This window comes from Alligator sinensis, unplaced genomic scaffold, assembly GCF_000455745.1.
Source record: "Alligator sinensis unplaced genomic scaffold, ASM45574v1 scaffold1406_1, whole genome shotgun sequence".
NCBI classification, from domain to species: Eukaryota; Metazoa; Chordata; order Crocodylia; family Alligatoridae; genus Alligator; species Alligator sinensis.
In genome coordinates, this window is record NW_005842975.1 from 192173 (window position 1) to 200017 (window position 7845).

A 7845-nucleotide genomic window follows, 5' to 3' on the forward strand; every position below is an offset into this window, starting at 1 on the left:
TCTTTCTTGCATCAGCAGGTGCATCACGAGCAGGTCTAGGGAAGTGATAATTCCCCTCTATGCGGCATTGGTGAGGCCGCAGCTGGAGTACTGCGTCCAATTTTGGGCACCGCACTTCAAGAGGGATGTGGATAACCCTGAGAGGGTTCAGAGGAGGGCTACTCAAATGGTTGAGGGCCTGCAGGTAAGACCCTATGAAGACAGACTGAGGGACCTGAATCTCTTCAGCCTCTGCAAGAGAAGGCTGAGAGGCAATCTTGTGGCTGCCTACAAACTCATTAGGGTGGTCAGCAGAGAATAGGGGACACTGTTTACCAGGGTGCCTCTTGGGGTTACCAGAAATAATGGCCACAGACTGAAGGGGAACAGATTTAGATTGGACATAAGGAAGAAATTCTTTACGGTAAGGGTTGCCAAAATATGGAATGGGCTTCCAAGGGAGGTGGTGCTTTCCCCTACCTTGGAGGTGTTCAAAAGGAGATTAGATAGGCATCTGGCTGGGGTTACTTAACCCTCTTTAACGAAAAGCTGACCTCTTTAACGAATTCTTCACCTCCATATTCCAAAACAGGGACCGGGACATCTCTCCCACTAGAATTGTGGACAGACCCACAGGAGGCACCACCATGCCTAGGGTCAGGGATGATCTAGTTAGGGAACTTTTGGAGGGGCTGGACGTGTTTAAATCAGTAGGTCCAGATGCTCTGCACCCAAGAGTGCTGAGGGAATTGGCAGGGGTCATAGTGGGGCCCCTGGCATGGCTCTATGAGCACTCGTGGGGCACGGCCAGGTACCAGAGGTTTGGAAAAGGACCAGTGTGGTCTCCATTTACAAGAAGGGGAGAAAGGAGGACCCTGGCAATTATAGGCCAGTCAGTCTTACCTTGGTCCTTGGGAAGACCTTTGAGAAAATTATCAAGGAGCACATCTGCAAGGGCCCAGCAGGGGAGGTAATGCTCGGGGGCAACCAACACAAGTTCATTGAGCGCAGATCCTGCCTGACTAACCTGGTTTCTTTTTATGATCATGTCACAAAGTCCCTGGGCAAGGGTGTCGGGGTGGATGTTGTCGTCCTGGACTTTAAGAAGGCCTTTGACACAGTTTCCCACCACATTCTCTTAAAAAAACTAGGCAACTGCGGCATTGATGCCTACATATTCAGATGAGTGGCAATTTGGCTAGATGGTCACACCTAGAGAGTGGTGGTGGACAGGCTGTTTTCAACCTGGAGGGATGTGGGCAGTGGAGTCCCCCAGGGCTCAGTCCTGGGGCCTGTACTGTTTAACATCTTTATCAGCAATCTGGATGTGGGCATGGAAAGCACGCTGTCCAAATTCATTGATGACACCAAGGTGTGGGGCGAGGTGGGCACACTGGAGGGGAGGGACAGAATCCAGCTATATCTAGACAGGTTAGAGGTGGGCGGATGAGAATAGGATGGAATTCAGCACAGACAAGGGCAAAGTGCTGCATCTAGGGAGAAGGAACCAGCAACACACCTATAGGCTGGGGAACACCCTTCTTGTCAACACAATGGCAGAAAAGGCTCTTGGAGTCATTATTGACCCCAGGATGAACATGAGCCGCCAATGCGAGGAAGCGGTCAGTAAGGCTAACCGCACCTTGTCATGCATCTACAGATGCATCACAAGCAGGTCCAAGGAGGTGATCCTTCCTCTCTGTGCAGCATTAGTCAGGTCACAGTTGGAGTACTGCATCCAGTTCTGGGCACCGCACTTCAGGAGGGATGTGGCTAGCATTGAGAGGGTCCAGAGGAGGGCCACTTACATGGTCAAGGGGCAACAGGGCAGGCCCTATGAGGAGAGGCTAAAGGGCCTGAACCTATTCAGCCTCTACAAGAGAAGGCTGAGAGGGGATCTGGTGGCCGTCTATAAACTCACCAGGGGGGACCAGCGGGACTTGGAGGTAAGGCTCTGTTCCCTTGGGCACCACCCGGGGTTACTAGGAATAATGGTCACAAATTGTTAGAGAGAAGGTTCAGGCTGGACATCAGAAGACATTACTTTACAGTTAGGGCTGCCAGGCTCTCTGTACAGCACAGGGGATTCTCTGGGCTGGTCATCCCCTGTGCTGTAAGCATGGGCCCTTGGGACCTAGGGTGGGGGTCCAGACCTGATTAGGCCCCTCTAAGCTTGTGTGAGCCTGGGAACATGCTCCCAGCATGAGGATATACACATGTCTGTGAGGAAAGGGAGGGTCTGCAGGGCTCCTGGGCCAGCCCACCAATCCCCCAGTTCCAGTTGTGCTGGGGATCGTGGAATCATAGTGAAGTAGAGCTGAAAGGGACCTCTGGAGGTCTAGTCCAACCTCCTGCCTGAAGCAGGATGAATTGAATAAAATAAATGGGAATTTGATAATTAATATCTGTGAGAATCTGGCCTTAAGTGCTTTAGTCAGGGTTTACTGTTTTATTTCCATGTGGTTGTGCCTTTCCCTAAAATTCCCCTTTTCAGATGCCATTTCCCACATCTGATCTTTCATCTCCAGGTAAATACTTCCAGGCAGGTGGAATAAAGCTCAAGGGTGAAGTTACACATACATTTAGACTAGACTAAATCTGTGGAATGTTAAGTCGTATTAAAGTTGGAACATGATGTGAGCAGTCGCATATTAAGAGTTAATACTATTTCTTGCCTGCAGAGCTCTGACTTGCCACTAAAAGGCTGGCAAGCAGAGATGTGGCTATTAGCCAGGACATCTGGGGTATGCGTAGGTGAAACAGGGGCCCTAAAGTGAAGCGGTGGTTTTAAAAAACACCGCTTCAATTTAGGGCTGATTAAACCCCTGTGTTGTGCATACACCTCACTGACTTACCTGCTTCTCCGGTGGGGAGGGGAGGGCAAGCTGCTGGTGGGCGGAGTGGTCCCTGGGCTTCAGGGGGGCTGTTGCTTCCCTCCATGGCAGCGGCGGCCCCCCCATAGGCACCTGGCTTGGGCGGTCCCAGGGGGCACCGCAGCCATGGAGGGAAGAATTGGGCCTCCATGCAGCTTAGGCAGGCAGGCTCCGGGGAGGTGGGGAACGATCAGACTCACCACTTTTCTTGGGCAGAGCTGCTTTTCTGGGCTGCTGCCAGGCTTCCTGCAGGGCTTCCTGCAGAGCTGGGGAGCTGCACGGAGCCTGGTGCTTCACTCCGTGGCTGTAGGGGCCCCAAGTCATTTAAGGCACATTACGCCACCAAATTTCCTACAGCGGCTGGAATTGATGCTCAATACACAGCCGACACGTGCAAACACCGACACCATTAAAGCAGTGCACAAGCATTTAGCCCACTTTAAAGTGTCATGTACAAATGCCTCTCATTTTGTCTACACATGGTCCTGGGCTCTATCCTTATCCTGAGCTAGGGCCTGGGGGTGGGAGCAGTGCAATCTGGGATGCTGGAGGACTACAAATGCCTTGTTTTGTCTTCGTGGAGCAGACTGAAGTAACCCTAATGTGAGCTACGTAGCACAACCCAAAGCGAACTGTTGCCTGAAGTGGCAAAACTTTGAGATGCTCAGAAGGCTTTTAGCATGAGTTAAGAAGTTTTAAAGTGTGGATGCTTCTGTTTTAAATGCCTTTAGTATGGTCTAAGTGTAACATGTAACTTCACATCTAGAATGCCTGAAGTTTAGAGTAATGATGTAGTTACATATTATAATGAGCACATCCTAACTCTAAGGAATGGCCATGCTAAACATAGTATGTGCTGTGAGCAGTTGCACACTGAGGATTAATACTATCTCTAAGGAGTACATCTGACTGCCACCATAGGGCCGGCAAGCAGGGGCATGGCTAGGAACTGCCAAGTCTGTTCTGTCTCTCCCAGGTCATCAGCTCTTTAACAGCAGTATAAGCTCCAGGGTGAGGCTTCTGCTAGTCCCAGTTGGGCCCCCGTTGCCCCTGTCACCCCATACCAGCCTAGATTGGACCCACATCACTCTCACCATCCTGGATCAGGCCCATACTGCCCTCACCAGGCTCTATAGCTGTCTGGCAGCTCCCTGTGGGGAAAGGAGGAATGGGGAAGTAGTGGTGTGGCAGAGGGAAGGGGACAGAGAAGGTGGATGGGTGGGGAGCTGCTGAGCAGCCACGGGACCTGGGTAGGGGTGGCATAGGCTCTGTGCATGTGGGTAGCTGCTAAACTCACCTGACTGCTTGCCCCCCACGGCTGCCAAGCAGCTCCCAATCTCCCTTCCAGCCTCTATTCCCCCTTTCCCTCCTGCCCCCTATCCCCTCTTTCTCCCTCTACTGCTCCCCACCCCTTCCCTCTGCCCTCTTTCATCTCATCCCCCAACCTTCACTCACTCATTTCCCACTCACTGGCTGTCCCCAGATGTCAATCCAGGGCATTAGAATCTGGATGATAGCTAGTCCCTGTAGCAGAGGGCTGGGAGCAATGTCTCCTAGGATACTGGAGGTCTGCAAATTGCTGGTACAGTGTTAGCTTCATGGAGCAGACTGAAGTTACTGCAACAGGAGCTATCTAACACCATCTGGAGATAATCCTCACCTGAAGAGGATATCTTTGAGACATTTAGAGGATAGTGTGCTCATCTTTTCCTGCCTTAAAGTGTGCACAATCCCATTTTAAAAGCATTGAACATTACATTGAGCGTTACATGTTTGAAAGGTAACATGTCATCCTAAAAATTTAAAAATACAATTCTGACTCTGATCTCATTTACCCTGAGATTTACATGTTTGAGGCCATTGAGATCTATGGATTTATATCAGTGAAAGAAGAGGAGAATCAGGTTAATTTTAACGACAGTTTTTGACAGCCATAAGTCAGAAATTGGTGCTGTTTAGAACTTGGTAGAGGGTTGCTCTCCTTGTTTAACCTGCTGCCTTCTAGGTAAGAATATAAGGGACACCATGTTTCTTAAATTACACTATCTCTTTATTAACAACACTATTTAGACAGACACTTCAAGTGCTGCTAGCATTCCAGCCTCGTATGCAGAGTTGCTGGTGCCTTTCCCAACCATCCCTTTCTGCAACCTATACTCCTTCCTTCAGGTTCCATGCAGGTTGCTATATTTTTTTTTAACCCATTAATACATGTGGCTGTTAATGCTTTTGTGCCAGCTATTTCTGACTTCCTGGAACTAAAGGTACATAGTTCAGTGAAGGGACATGGGTTTCTATATACACCTCCAGCTAAGTCTCACCTTTCTTCAAGCCTGATGCTTTTAAACATCGTCCTGTTTGCATTGTTACTGTTGGCAGAGTTGTTTCCATCTAGTTCTCATTCTATTGACAGGGGCACTGTGTCAGCTCTCGGTATTGATCCTCTATTTGATTTCCTCTGCCTTTCTGGTATCAGGCCAGCTGATAACTATGGGCGTTTGTAGACGATACATGGTTTCCTGTTTTGGCCGCTGCAACTGCGTTTGTGTTTGCATGATCAGGATGTCTCACCGTTTTAAAAGTATTTTCAGCGCTTTTAGCTAACCCTGCTCAGAGAGGTTTTATTTCTCGGTGCCCTGGCTTAGCATGCCCGATCCTGTACACTGAGCATCTCAAAGCGTCTCAAGGACTTGTAATTGCTTTCCTTCACCAACAGGTGGTGCTGTGCTTTTTCTTCAGCCAGTAGGAGGCACTGTGAATTTATTTTATGTGTTATCCTTAACCCCTCCCTCCCACTGCTCAGCTGACCAAGTGCAGGTTTGAGTGAGGTGGGGTTTTCAAATACTTTCAAACTGCAATACTTTTATTATTTTAAATATATGCAGGTAGGAAAATGGCCGAGCGAGAGCAACCCCCTAGTGGTGTGCAACAAGTGGTAGTTTATTACCCCTTGGTAATTTTTTTGCTGCCGCCTGTAATGTATGTGCCCCCCGTGTACCCACCGTCCACACCCCCTGCCTGCTGTGTCCATAGGGTTCATAGTTGCCTACCACTGTGGCATCAACAGAATGGTAAGTTTGCAAAATTTTGTGTTTGCTACCCCTACCCTAAGACTTCCTTGAACATTTCTCTTTTCAAACCTTCCTATGTCAAACATTCTCATGCCAGAGCCACAGAGACTAGTCCAGGTGGACGCTGCCTGTCAGGCATGTCTTTTAACATATCTACTGCCCCCCTGGTTTTGTGTCTCCTTTCTTCCCCCCTTTCTCCAAACAATGCAGCAAGCCCCCTGACCAATGAAGGAGAGAAAAAACAACAAAGAATAAAGTGTATAGATAGTGTTTAGATTTCATATAGATATTTTGTATAGATATAGTTTTATTGATAGAGATATTTTGTATAGATAGAAATAGCTTTAATATTTAATATTTAATTTTATCATTTATATATATTTTTCCTTACTTTAATTATTATCTATTATTTAAGTACTTTTACTTAGTCTTTTTATTTTATTTTTATTTTTAAAAAGGTACCGCTTTTTCTGTTAATAAAAGTCTTGTAATTTTTTTGTCTATATATATGTGTGTCATGTTTTATTTCATAGGCAGATTGGCATGGCTAATTGGGCCTGTGTGGGATGGGTTGGCAGACTTGATGACCGCACCCTCAGCCAGTGTGGGGATGCTTTGCTCGGGTGGGGTTGTTTATGGAGTCATGGCATTACTGGAAAGAGTTGCAGGGTGCGCTGTTATTGGATGTTGAATGCTTCCCCCGCCATTCCAATGTACAGTGATCCTGGCAAGCCTGTGGGTGAAGCCAGCACCCCCCGCCCCCTTCCCCAGAGGCAAGCAGGCAAGAAGGCATGCATGGACCTTTACTTAACATGTGATCAAGACGGGCAGGCAGGCAGGCGGTGTTTTTCTTTCCCCAAAAGGAGGAAACTACACCCTACCCCTGCAGTGAAGAAAATGCATGCAGGCACAGAAAGCTAACCTGCCATTCATACTGCCCAAAACAATGGTGTATACTCCTCATCCACACCCCCTGAATGAGCATGGTGACCCACCAGCAGTCACACATAAATGTAACCCCCACTCCCCACCCCCAGCCCCCAAAGCATAACCAGCACGAACCCAAACAGTGCAGTGCCTGGCAGTTTTTTGCGTCTCGGGAACAATGATGATTGAGTTCTGGGAAGAGAAACCGCATTGGCCGCGTTGGTTTCTCCCCATTCCTCCCCTCCTCCTCCAGCTGATCTGTGCTACTCCCTGGAGTCGAGGGGGACACTGGCACTGGAATCAACTGTAGGGTGACTTGCTTTTCTTCTTGGCAGTGCCCGTCCACCAGGAGCACGGAGCAGTCTCCATACTCCTCTGACATGCCCATGGTACAAGTCTCAGGAGGAGCTGCCTCTGTTGGCGTGCTCTCCTCTTCCTTCTCCTCCTCAACCCTGGTCCTGAAAGTCACCATACCCGGAGTGTCACCTGCATCCTTCGAGAGAATGATGGACAGCTGGTCATAGAAAGGAGCAACTGTGCACCCTGCCCCAAAGCGAGAGTTCGCATCTTTGGCATGGTAAAACTCAGATCTCCGGGCCTTGATCTTGCACTGGAGCTGGGTCCAGTCACAATGGTGCCCTCGAGCCTGCATTGCTTTTGCAATGGCAACATAAACAGGCTTATTCCTCCTGTTTTCCAGCCTGTCTATGATGCTTTCCTCCGAACAGCTGTCGATTAAGTCCTGCAGTTCTTCCTGGGTCCAGTTGGGTGCATGCATGTTGGAGGTATCAGCCTCCTGCTCTGTGACCACCAGACTTCTGGCCTTCACTTTCGGAGACATGGGGAAGCAGCTTGTAGTCAACAGCAATTGATTCACGAAAGGTCCCTGGTGAAATTTGGAGGTCTGCTTTATACAAATGCTGCCAAAATTCAAATGATTGTGAAGCCATCACCTGTGCTGAAAAGTGAAGAAGCACACCTTTACTAACAAAAAA